This window comes from Aythya ferina (genome assembly GCF_964211825.1).
Source record: "Aythya ferina genome assembly, chromosome: 3".
Lineage (NCBI taxonomy): Eukaryota > Metazoa > Chordata > Aves > Anseriformes > Anatidae > Aythya > Aythya ferina.
Window position 1 is genome coordinate 105,772,658 of NC_140298.1, and position 12,818 is coordinate 105,785,475.

At 38.4% G+C, this 12,818-nt stretch overlaps 1 long non-coding RNA gene across 1 annotated transcript; it reads left to right on the top strand.

Annotated features, from left to right (window-relative positions):
• Positions 1–2,829: 2,829 nt before the first annotated feature.
• On the top strand, positions 2,830–8,806 carry LOC311434690. The gene is made up of 3 exons (XR_014691648.1): positions 2,830–5,315; positions 5,797–5,899; positions 7,808–8,806. It is a non-coding gene; the product is annotated as an uncharacterized lncRNA (long non-coding RNA).
• The last annotated feature ends 4,012 nt before the right edge of the window (positions 8,807–12,818 follow it).

Sequence of the window (12,818 nt, forward strand, 5' to 3'; positions counted from 1 at the left end):
AACTCAAACAAACAAGAAAAAATTGTAAGCCTTAGGTTGAAATTACTTAAAATTTAATCAATGCATAATGGTTCCCAGATGAGACCTGTATACTTCCTTATACAAGTCTGCAGTATGTTTGTTAAACACAGCACAGTTTGCCTATCTTTCTCTAGGTGAAAGACAAAATTTTTCATGCAGGGAAAAACATATAACAAAAGCAACTGAGAAGCCATTCAGCTTATTCAAACCAGGACAGGATCTGATTGTATCCACCATCCAATAAAGTTTGTATCAGACTTATTTAAGTGTAACTGAATACCTAAGAAATAACTTAGTGTGAAAATGCAATCTAAGCTGCTGGCAATTCCCAGTAACGCAGGAAAACTAGGGACACCATGTGCACAGATGATTAAATTTAGGTGCCTACCTCACTTTTGTGTTTTAGAAAGCATTTGTCTAAGCTCTTGTTCTTTTGTGGGTTTTCCAAGGAAGATTTATCAGACAAACTGATGAACTGGCTGCCTTGTAAAGTGTAGTCAATTTGGTACAGCTCAGTCGATGACAAAAGAGCTATGATAATTCGTGCCTCCATAATGAATGCTGAGATTTTCTAGTTGTACGTTTGCTAGCAGTGGTGTGATGTATGTGTAGGTCTATTTATTTATTTATTTATTTGCACGAGGAAGCCTGCTGTATGCTTCATATATTTAACAGCTGCCTTAAAAACAAAGGACTGATTTTGTTCTTAGCTCCACTAGTTTAAATCTAGAATAATAACTAAAATGATTGATGGATTTAAATTGGAGATTCAGAACATTTGGTAATCTACTTAGCTGAGGCAAGTACTAACACTGTCATTTTTCCTGCTGAATATGAAGCTTCTACAAGTTCCTCCACCACAGCACACAGTTGCCTGTGATTTCTCTTCTCTTATTTTGGCATTGCTTCATACTTCTTCAGTGAAATGAGTTTCAGCTTACACCAGAAGGAAGCAAAAGGAAGGCCTCTTTAGTATCCTTGGGGAAGCCAAAGTGTATTTGCAGAGAAAATGCATTGAGAAAGAAGAGGAATAATGTGTTTATTTTTCTGTCTTCACGCAAATGCTGCCATAAATATAATTGAGGAAGAAGGCATTGCTCTTGGCAAACAAACTTCTATCAAGTTCAAGTGTCTGGAAAAGTTTATGCTTTTCTCTCGATCTATCTGTTTTGTAAGCTTTCACAGTACAGACCAGAGCAACATGGGTCTCAGTGTGCTAAGACAGAGCACAGAAAAGCATAGGCTTTGATACAGAAATCCACTGGAAACACCTGCCCCTAGCTACCTTTCAGAGAGAAGGGTTGCTTAGACACTGTGGTGCTTGGGGAAAGAAATCATTGCTGGACAGGAGAGTTCAACAACAGATTAGCTCTCCCAAAATGAAGGAAATTGCTGTCTTCTGTCTTTTTAGCTCTTCTTGCTAAGGGAGAACATACATTACTCACTGAGAGCTCTTGATATTTTTTTCTACGTCTTGAAAAGTAAGTTTTCCCATATTTTTCCTATTAGCAGCATCTTGGATCATTGATTTTCTCATTGTCAATCCATCCTGAGACTGAGAAAACTATCTCTGTGGCAAATGCTGGCATTGTTTGGATGGATAAGTAATATCCAGAATAACAATGTGGTTTTAGCTGTCTTTTAATATGATTTAACAGGTGGAACCAGCAAAGTTATCGCCATAAGAACCAACACATTCTGAACAGATCAAGGGCAGTGTTTGTATCACAGTGTGTGAACCTTCTACCAAAAGGCTTGCACTGGGATATCACAGGAACAGCACGAGAAGGGTGACAGGTCTGTTTTGGCATAGACTATAGGATGGCTTCAGACAGGTGTGTATCTGGAGAAGAAGCACAGAAGCAGTCTTTCTTTGTGAGCTGCTAGGAATGCAGTAGCTATGCCTTCAAAACACAATTATTGGAGGGTGTAGTCCAGCTTCTGGTGTCAAAGTAGAAGGTAGAGAAAGCTGAATCATGGCTGCCTCCCCTCCCTGCATTCACAGGGGGAACAGAGCTTTAATTTTTTCCTGATTCCTCTGCAGACCCCACTGAAAGAAGGAAAAAGCGTTTTCCACCTGTGTCATCATTTCTGTATAACAGCCTGCTGAAAAGGAACAAATATAAAGCAGAGAGAAAAGACCATAAGTTATTTCCTAGCATACTCTTTATCACAGAATCACAGAATTTCTAGGTTGGAAGAGACCTCAAGATCATCGAGTCCAACCTCTGACCTAAATATATTGTATTAAGTGATGGTCCTCTGGAAAAACAAAAACTAGCAACCAAAACAAAAAAACAACCCTCTCCCACATCAAATAATATACATCACAGAGCTAGAAAAAGAGGAGCGTTCATTGTTTTTTTGTTTGTTTTTCCACCATGATGTTGAAATTTATTTTAATTTCAGTTTCAAACACACTCCAAAATATTATTCCTAAAATAGATATCTATCTATCTATCAGGGCATTTTAATTCTGTAAGACTGAAATACTTCATTTCTATCCCTCCTTTTTGTTCATGAAATGGAAAAAATCAGATGCTTTGACTTGGTGAGCTTTCTTTCATTGGGAATGCAGTACCAAAGCAATTGAATTCTGAAGTATTTTGATTTTGATGGAGTTATATTTTCTGACAGAGAACTGCTTAGCTGAAGTCATTCTGACAGCCTGGAATTGTGTCACTTGAGTAAATAGATCTGAGTAAATAAATTGCTCACTTGAGTAAACAGACTAACTGTTGGCATTAGTAGGTTGTTCTTTCCTTCAGAGGAGAAAATCTTTCTTTTTGTTGTCAGTGTTCCAGTTATGTGATGGTAGCAGAAGGATAAGAACATTCAAAGGACCAGGATCCAGAGAAAAATGTATGTTGCAGTGATGGTAGTTTTACTCTTCATCCAATTTCCTTCTCTACTCCAGCCCACTCATACTAGCCATTCCTATTTGTGTCTATCTATCCCTGTTCTTTCTTTCAGCCCTGCTTCTCAGACATATGGTTACCTATACTCTCTCCTCACAGCTCTGTATTTCTAATTAAGCAATGATTTCTGGCAGACTGTGGTATCCATAGCCTCATTTCACTTACACAGGAGAAGAGCAAGCTGCCTATTTGGCCCCCAAAGTGGAATGTGTCCTTTGCAGACAAAAATATCAGGCCAACTGGCTGCTAAATGATCATACCTATCCATCTTTCAGCCTCTGCAAACTGCAACTTTCAAGGAATTGTGATCTCATGTTTGATCACTTTTACCAAAGGGTTTAAATACATATGTAGTTGCCTATCTACTTTTCCCTGTTGACCGGAAAGCATGGGGTATTGGAACATATTGATAGAATGGGACTTGCCTCTTTTTCAGAAAAGGACCAGGCAACTTTATTTTTCCTGTGCTCTTAGGGGGAGGAGAAATCTGTTATTATGAAATGTTATGGATCAAGTATGTATTTTGGAAAGGTCTGAATTTGAGGACAGAAACTAAAAACAAACAAACTGAAAATTTAGTTGGAGAGTAAAAAGTACAGATGCATATTTACTGCCTGCATCTTTACTCAGTAACTCAAAATTTTCCTAGCGTCAGTTTACAAATGCCGTATGAGCAATGCGTAGAAAATGTACAGCTTCCCCTATGTCCTGTACAGCTTAGGGACTATTTGCTCACTTAGATTACATCATTTGGGTCACAATTAGCCCCTATAAAATGAGGCTGAGCAAATCATCCTTTAGATTCAGCAAAATGCAGATGGGGGAAATAATTAGTCATGTATTTCCCCTTTGTGAACAGCTTCCTTGTACTCCAGGAAAGGATGTCACCCTGTAAATTAGTCACTTGCAATCTGTCATTTCTGATCCATAACAGTAAAATGACCGTCCAGCTAAACAATTTGCAAAATGCTTGAAAACCCTTGTGCTACTATTGACTGCACATGAGTCAGATTTGCAACTGATTGCTTAATCAATCTGCACCTGGATCCCACATGCTATTCTTGCTCTGCCTGAATGAAGCAGCTAGATAGTTAAGTCTGATGTGCATAGCCTTCTGCACTAAATGATTTCTTGAATTTCTGACCTCTAATCATCCCCTCTGTTACAGGAAAGCCTTATGACCTAGCTACCTGTTTTGTGATCTCCTGCATTTGTCCTGAAGTCCTCTTCCATTTAAATGCAGCTAGGTCCTTTCCTGGATAATAAGGCTCATCAAAAAAGGGATTTAGTTCACCAAATGAAGATATTTAGTAATATAATAATGGTGGAATTTCAAATTATGAAACCAGTTGAAAGCATAGTGCTAAATTATTCTGCCTCCATCGGTAACCATTTATCCTTTGTTTATACAACACCTAACCTTCATTCTTCTCTAGAAATAATTTAGCAAAAGTTAAATTCCATGTGTGTTACTCTATACGTAAAAAGAGTAACAGTTGGGTTTTGCATTAAAAGCATTGGATTGTGCATTTTGTTACGAGACACAATAGGTCAGATGAAAGAAATGGTCAGTGCTGTCATGGTAATTTTCTGCAGTAGGAACCCACAGCAGGGAATCCCTTTTGGATAATGCTGTAAATGAAGGAATTCTGTCATCTGGGGTGAGAACTAAGTCCTCCCACAGTGCTGAAAGCTGAGAGGTGACCACATTGGGCAATTTGGGCATTGGGCAAATTGGGCATTGGGCAATCAACCTGTTCCCCCATCACAGAGCCATTTCAACATTCCAATCGTATGTGGCAGCAATGTTATAAATGTGATTGAAGAATATTTATTGTCAAGGTTATCACATTGTAATAAAACATATGGGTACTTTAAAGCCCTGAGAAAACAGCTGTGTTTGCTTGGGTGGAGGAAGGCATGCAGGTGTAGTGTTAGCTGACTTTTAAAATAGATTCAGCTCAGTAGGAAAAAAGATGGACTCTGCTGAAAGAAAAAAAAAAAAAAAAAAAGACATGGGGGCAAGTACAGAAGGTAGGGTTGTTTTTCTGAAGACTAATAGCCTCTAACTTTCAGTCTCATCATTTTGTTGATGTAAAATGTGTTTAAGTGAACTTACGAAATGTCATATTGGTCTTGTAACTTTTTACTCCTTTCTCCTTCTCCCACGATTTTTCCTCCTGAGAAATTCTGTGCATCCCTGAGCTGAAGAGCAAGTAGGTGCTAAAGGGCTTTGACGCCTGTTTCTCCTCCTACCTGTAAAGAAGCTACCGGTGGAAGCTGCCAGGCCGAGCCGGGGACAGTGCCGGCTGCCTGAGCATCCCTGCTCTGCAGCCCCGACCGTGGTTTTGTCCTGCCACCTCGTGGTGCCACACGGTATCGGGCAATCTGATTAAATAAAATCTCTGTAAAGGGGTTTGACTCCGTGATGTCAATAGTTTTAAATAGTTTTACAGCTTTTTTGTTATTATTATTACTTTTTTTTTTTTTTTTTTTTTTTTTTTTTTTTTTTTTTTCTAAAAAGTCCTCAGGTTTAGTGCAGCCATTGGGTGCAAAGATGCTACTTGGGATAAATCTCTAGTTCAGTCTGTTAGGGTATGCCTGTTTCTCTGAAGGAAAGCAGAAACTGCAGTAGTTAACCAATACTGCTGCAAGAAAGGAAAGTGCAAAGTAAACTAAAGATAACTGAAACTCTGTAAATCAAATGGGATTCAGGGAGGGAGGGATGCTGAGGTGTTTCTTGAAGTGTTTAGCAATATCTGTACTGAACTGCTGGCTGAGGCCAGTGACAGATCTAGGAAACAGCAAGGAGGAAGGCAGGAGTGTTGATTCTCATCACTGTGTTGGCTTACTACAGACAAATTCTTTGGCTGATGTTTGCTCGCTACTTTGAAGCCTGTGGTTCAGAAACTGATGCTGTCTGGGTTCAAGAGGCTATACTAAGAAATGAGATAAATGAGGTAAACAAGATTCTATATATATATATATACTATCAAGGGAATAAATGACTTCTTTTGTAAGGTGGTAGTGGTTTTGCTCTGGTGTTTCTTGGATTGAACTTTACTGGAAAGGGGGCAGGACTGCATTTTGGAGATATCTTGGCAGGCTGTAAGCAGCCTCTTGGTCCATGCTGCGTTAATAAGACAGTGGCTACCACTGAAGTTAGAAATGTATTACTACGGGTAAGTAAAAGAATGCACATCATAAGTACTAAAACTATATAGATATGTGGTGCTTTTACTCAGGTGGTCAGCTGAGCTCCACCACAACTGCTCTCTCACTCCCCCTCCTCAAATGGAAAGGAGGAAATACCTAACATGGGGCAGCTTCTGGATTCTTCTTACAGAAATCATCCCTGTAGGTACCAAAACCTTGCCACTTAAACTCACTACAATATATAATTGCCTAGTTATTATTTTTAGGTCACACCAGTTCATCTCAAATTGTTCTACAGTGTTTTGAAGTTATGTTTGCTGTATATATAACCTGTAAATTCTGAGGGGCATCTCATGTAGGACAGAAATGGATGGACAAAATCAATTGAGTTAGGTGTCTAGAATGCTGAGTTCAGATTACTGATATTATATTGCTAGAGAAGATAATCCTCTTTGCTTCCACCTCCATTTTCTGAATGATAAATGGAAGTGATGTTGACTTAGCCAGTTGATGTTGTTGCCTGTTACTGACAATTTCCAGGCTGCTGTATAGTTTTGTGAGTTGTATCTACTAGGGCTAAACAAGAAGATGTTGTTTGGGACTTTCAAGAGCTGTAAGGAAATTAAAAGCAACATTTTAATGTTCCATTCATAGTGACAGCCAACATCAGTTGTTCTTCCACATGTTATTGTCAGAGGTTATAATTGATACAAAACTGAGGGAACCCCATTTCATCTTGTGTTATGAAAGCCTAGGACAACTTAGATGAAGCTTGGGGAGGTAGAAAGGCATGAAGTTCTGCAGCAAAAAATGGAGGGGGGGTGGGGAATGGGGTGGCAGGAAGCAAGAACTCAAGTCCTAACACTTTTGCAGGTTTATGGTTTGTCTTTATTAATGTTTTAAATAATTAAGTTAAATAATTGAGACACTGTCAATGGTATGACTGCAGAAGGAATAGACTTGCTTGCAAATGTATCTTTTCTGGTGCTCAGCTTGCACTCTTCAGTGGGTTACTGTCCTGTCTCTTCTCTCTCCTCATGGGTCACATATGTTTTGATCACAAGTGTCTTTGATATTGATCCTTCTAACTAGAAACCTGCTTTCTTTCCTTTATTTTTTTCCAGTTTTACCCAAAGACAAACAAGGCAGTTGTCAAAGGGTTTTTTTTGTTTTGTTTAAGTAAAACTAAAAAAATCCTGAAAAACGGTTGAGGAGCATGGAAAACAAAAAGACTTAGCTTGCTAAAACTCAGTATGAAGATCAAAGTATGTTGGAATGTTTAAGTGTATCGTGGGAGTTAATGTGTAAGAAAGGACAGGAGGCATAGGAAAGAATTTCAGGGAAGTAACTAAGACCAATTCTGGAAGACAAGCTGTAGGCAAGATGAGTATCCTATGGGAGTATTTCTATGATGAGTATTCCTATCAGTGGAAGCCTGATGATTAAAAAAATAAAAATAAAAACGTGAAAGTTATCTGTAGCTGATAAAAAAAATCAGCTACAGAAAAATATTTCGTTCCTTCTTGTTGCTAATACATATTCTGAACTTACATCACTAACTCAAAAATCAAGATTCGAGTTAATGAAAACTTACAATTCTTTCTTACAATGAAATTCTTACAATTATAACTCTGACATTTGTGATGTGATTTACTGTGATAGAATATATTTGTTTTCAAACTCCCTTCTAACATTCTTTCCCATGTAAGCAGAAGTTTTTCTGAGAAGAGTGGACTCCTAGCTTTACTTCCAGTGCAGTGTGGATGATTATGGTCCATCTCCTACAAATCAGGAGAGGAAAAAATGAGGATAACCATTGCTTAAACAACACATCCAAATGGTGGACTCCAAGATCTTTAATCCTCTCTTGCTTTTTTTTTATGTAAATAATAGTATTATTGTAAGACATTGTGACAAAAAGAAGACTTGTGGTACTATGATGTCTGTTTGTGTACTTTATCACAGTGTCTTGCACTTGAACGTGTAGTAAGAATTTATTACAGTAATATGCACTTTAATTCCATTAGAGTTCAAGTCACAAACAGCCTTTTGTCTACTCCTTGCTGCAGAGGGTTTTGAGAAGACATGTTAAATATTAATGTTGAAAGAGACCACATGTAACACAGTATATTTCTCTGATACTAAGCATTGTCCAAACACCTTTCACTTTTAGTTCAATAGCTTTACCATTGACTTCAGTGGGAACAATTAGATAAACATGAAAAAAAATAAAAATCATATATATATATATAATCTGCAATAATAGGCATTGTATATACATTAAATATCATATTTTGTTGTGATTATTATGCAGGTCCTACTCATGGTTGCACTGATATATTTCAGAATTACAGAGTATTAATTTATTGATCCAGGAATCTCCATCACACATGCACACAAAAAAGTTACCAATTTTCTAATTAGGAGCAAATTTGTATCTTTAAAGTAAAGGGACCATATATAACACAATAGCATCTAGAGATTTTTTTTCTTAAACTTGTGTTGAAACATGGATGAATTAGGCCTGATTTTAATCATGACTCCAAGGGTTTAACATTTATCTACATTTAAGGATCACATTTGACTTTTGGTGGCCTTCTGAGCTAGAAAAAGAAGTGACAGAGACAGTTGGAACTGCATCCCAATTCTTGATTGCCAGAGCAATCTAAGCTCAGGTAAACAGGGTCTTTACATCAGCTTGACTTTTCCAGGAAGAAAAAGTAATGTACATGTTGTCTAAATATGCAATGGGTACATGATTCTGTAGTTATGCTAAAACTAACAAGTGATGGAAGTAGAGTTCTATTTTTAAAATTAATGGGATTGTTTAGTACCCTTATTCAAAACACAAAATCATTAAGGTTGAATAAAACCTCCAAGATCATCTGGTCCAACCGCCTCTCAACCACCAATATCACCCACTAAACCATATCCATAAGCACCACATCCTGCCTTTCCTTACACACCCCAAGGGATGGTGACTCCACCACCTCCTTGGGCAACCTGTTCCAACCCCCGACTGCTCTTTCTGAGAAGAAATGTCTCCTAATTTCCAACCTAAACCTCCCTCAGCACAACTTGAGGACATTGCCTCTAGTCCTATCACTAGTTACCTGTCAGAAGAGGCTGACCCCCAGCTCCCCACACCTTCCTTTCAGGTAGTTGTAGAGACCAATAAGGCCTCCCCTGAGCCTTCTCTTCTCCCCACTAAATAGCACCAGTTCCCTCAGCCACTCCTCACAGGACTTGTGTTCCAGGCCCTTCACCAGCTTCATAGCTCTTCTCTGGACATGCTCCAGGGTGATCACACTTATTTTTGATACTGTTTTCTAATCAAACTTGCACATTATTTTAATTTTCTCCTATTTTAAACATATCCCTTACTTTTGTCATATAATTTTGAATCCTTTTTCCAGTTGTGTGATACGCTTTTTAAATACATTTTTCCATTTTTCTTACATTCTCCTTGTTAAAATTGACTCAATTGTATTGTATTTTATGCAGGTAGATTATAGATAAAATAATATGAGGAAGAAATATTGTGACAGAAGGAAGTGAGATTCTCTTTGTATTTTCTTTCAACAAGGAAGAAACACTTAAAATGAAAACTATACCTGGATTTCTTTTGTTACTCCCAGTTGCTTTATTCCTGGCACACACTGAATTTACTACAGCAAAATCTAAGATTGTTGAAGATGGTGTTCATCAGAAAATGTGCAAGCAAAGGCTCCTGACACTGTAAAGCAATTCTTTTTTGTATCCCTAGTCACCTTAGCAAACTTTAATTCAATTCCTCAGTCAACCATCCTGTGTAATGAGACCTGGGCCAGAACTTTCCATATTGATTTGTGTGAACTCTCTTTCTCTTGGGACTTATTTGTTCTCTTCCTCCCTACTGCATTCTCTATTTCTATTGTTTCCATGATCTTTATGTCTCCCTATTTTTTCATTGCTCTATTTTTCCCAGCTGCTCACTGTGATAAGAACAGAGGCATTCACTTATTTTTTTCCTGTCTGTGAAAAGATGTCTTTTCTATTCAAATGTTTTCTTCATGCATAAATATTTTGACACTGGGGTAAAATTAAAAAGAAGTAGTGGCTCGTGTTTATATATGATGAGGGAGCCAATGAACATTTCATTTTTTAAGCCCTATCAGAGAATTATAGAACAGAAGCTGAAATATATGTTTGCCCAGCCTGTCCCTAACAGGGTGAGGTTACTTGGTTCCTATATGACTCTTTCATGTGAAAATTGCTGAAGTGTGTAGGGTTTTTTTTTTTTTTTTTTTTTTTTTTTTAAATCCAATATGTCATTGTTAAATGTAGATTTTTATTATTATTTTTTTTTCAAAATTTATTTGTTGTTTTAGCATATCTCACATTTATGAGAGTCCATTTAAAACAAATTTTTCATAAAGTGATTTCTTATTTTGAAAATTAAAGCTCACAGTGAGATTACTTTTTGGATCTAAAACTTAATCAAAACTATGGAGTTATGTTCTGAGTCTTTATAGTCTGTCCATTACCCTGATTAGAAAATATTGGGCCAATTTCCAACTGCTAGCAGTACAGGAAGGATGTTCCTGCTTGCACGTTGGATATTTATTTGCTGGTGCATCTGTGGGCCAGCAAGGAAGGAAGGAAGGCAGAGTAATGCCTAAAGCTGTGAAGGTGTGTTGGGTCTGTCTGAGCTGGAGTCACCTTTTCCCTGCAGCAGCCCACACAGTGCTGTACTCTGCACTCGTAGCTGGAACAGCACTGATATCACTCCAGTGTTGTGTCTATTGCTGCATAGTGCTGGCACAGCATCAGGACTCCTTCCAAGCCCCCAAGAGCCAGCAGACTGGGGGTGGGCAAGTGATGGGGAGGGGACATTGCTGGGGCAGCTGACCTAAACCAACCAAAGGGATATTCCATAACACCTGATGTCACACTCAGCAATAAAAGGGGGGGCTCTCGTGGGGGAGGGGGCTGTTCCTCCTGAACAACCACTACGCGTTTGAGGCCCTGCTTCCCAGGACGTGGCCGAACACCGCTCGCTGATGGGAAGTAGAGAATAATTTTTCCTCTCTCTGTGCTTCCGCGCGGACTGATTGCTTCTTTTGTCTCTGTTTTTTTTTTTTTTTTTCCTCCCATTCCCTTTCCCTTTAATTAAACCTTTCTTATCTCAAACCTCGAGTTCTCTGTGTTGTATTTTCTCCCCCTTCCTCTTTGAGGAGAGGGGGAGTGAGAGAGCGGTTGTGGTGGAGCTCGGCTGCCCACCTGAGTAAAACCACCACAGAAGGAAGGGGGAGTAGGAGAACACAATATTAAGGAGCAGTCAAGATGAATTACATTTTCTGAGGTTTAAAGAACAGACCTGTGAGCAGATCTAGGAGTTAATCATGGATTAACACTGCTGGGATTGAGGGAGTCAGCTAAAGCTCAGGGAAGCTTGTGCTGGGTAGTGTTTAAAGGCATTATCTCACAAAAGATGAGCATTGCCATGGAAAATGTAAGCAAGGGCTGCAATTATTTGCATTAAGACAGCATGACTAATCTCCTGGTTTTGCTGATCTGAGCTAGGACTGAGGTTCTCAGCCTGATGCTAGAAAGGGTTTGTGTGATTTCCCACTCACATGGATCGTTTCCAATTGCCTTTAAGGCCTGTGCTGCATGACATCCTTGTTCCTACAGGGTTAAGCAAAGGGACTGGATGTACTCAGTGGTGAGGATTCTTATATATTTTGAAGGATTTTACTGGGAAGGAAGCTGGGCCTCCAGTAAGTTCACTTGTATACATGACTATATTTGACTCTTCCCAAAAGCAGTAGAACTGTTAACCTGACAATAATTGTAACAGTTATGCCATCCACTTTTATGTGGATTCTTTTGATATAGGATTTTTAATGATTAATTAAATGATTAATTATCCATTATCCATTTATGAATCTATTTAGTAAATATCTTTCCATTGGATATAATTTTTAATTACTATTTAAATTAATCAAACAGCAGTGCAGTGGATTAGCTGAATGTATTTGTGCATGAGTGCTTTATCACTGAATTTTAGATTAACCTCTGGACAGAGCTATAAACATAAGGGACACTGTAATTTCATATACTCTGCTTTGGAGGACCTCGGCCTCCACCTTCCAACTCTGTATCATCAGGTTCTGTCTAATGCTGCTGACATTGGTTCTCAATAAACATTAGAATTCTGTGAGAGACTTGAAAGTTGGTAATACAATAATTTATGGAAGGTATGCATTAACTTGGCTTATTCTACTGACATTTCAGAGGTAGAGTGCAGCACAAAGTTTTTTATTTTTTTTTTTGCTAGCAGTCCTTAATTGTTATACATGTGTGTGTTGAATATACCTCTAAATGAAGAGATATCAAAAAAGGGTGGAAATCATCCAGCCAAGGAAAATGGGATTCTTTCACCACAAACAAGCAAATACTTTATCTGAGCAGTGAGTTCTCTGATGGATTTGAGACTCTCCTGCCTTCTGCATTTTTTATATGTGTATAGCACAGTGGCTTCCAGAATGCCTGGCTAATGCAGGAATTTTTATCAACTCTGAGAGGTGATGCTCCATGTAAAGTAACTACAGGAGGCAACAGAGATAAAGGGTAGGACATTCTTCTGTCTCAGTGTAGGCACATATGAGTTAGTTATCTGGAGCTAGCTGGGCTGCATTGCCTTCAGAGGCACTTCCTGAGAATGATTCATCTCCATAT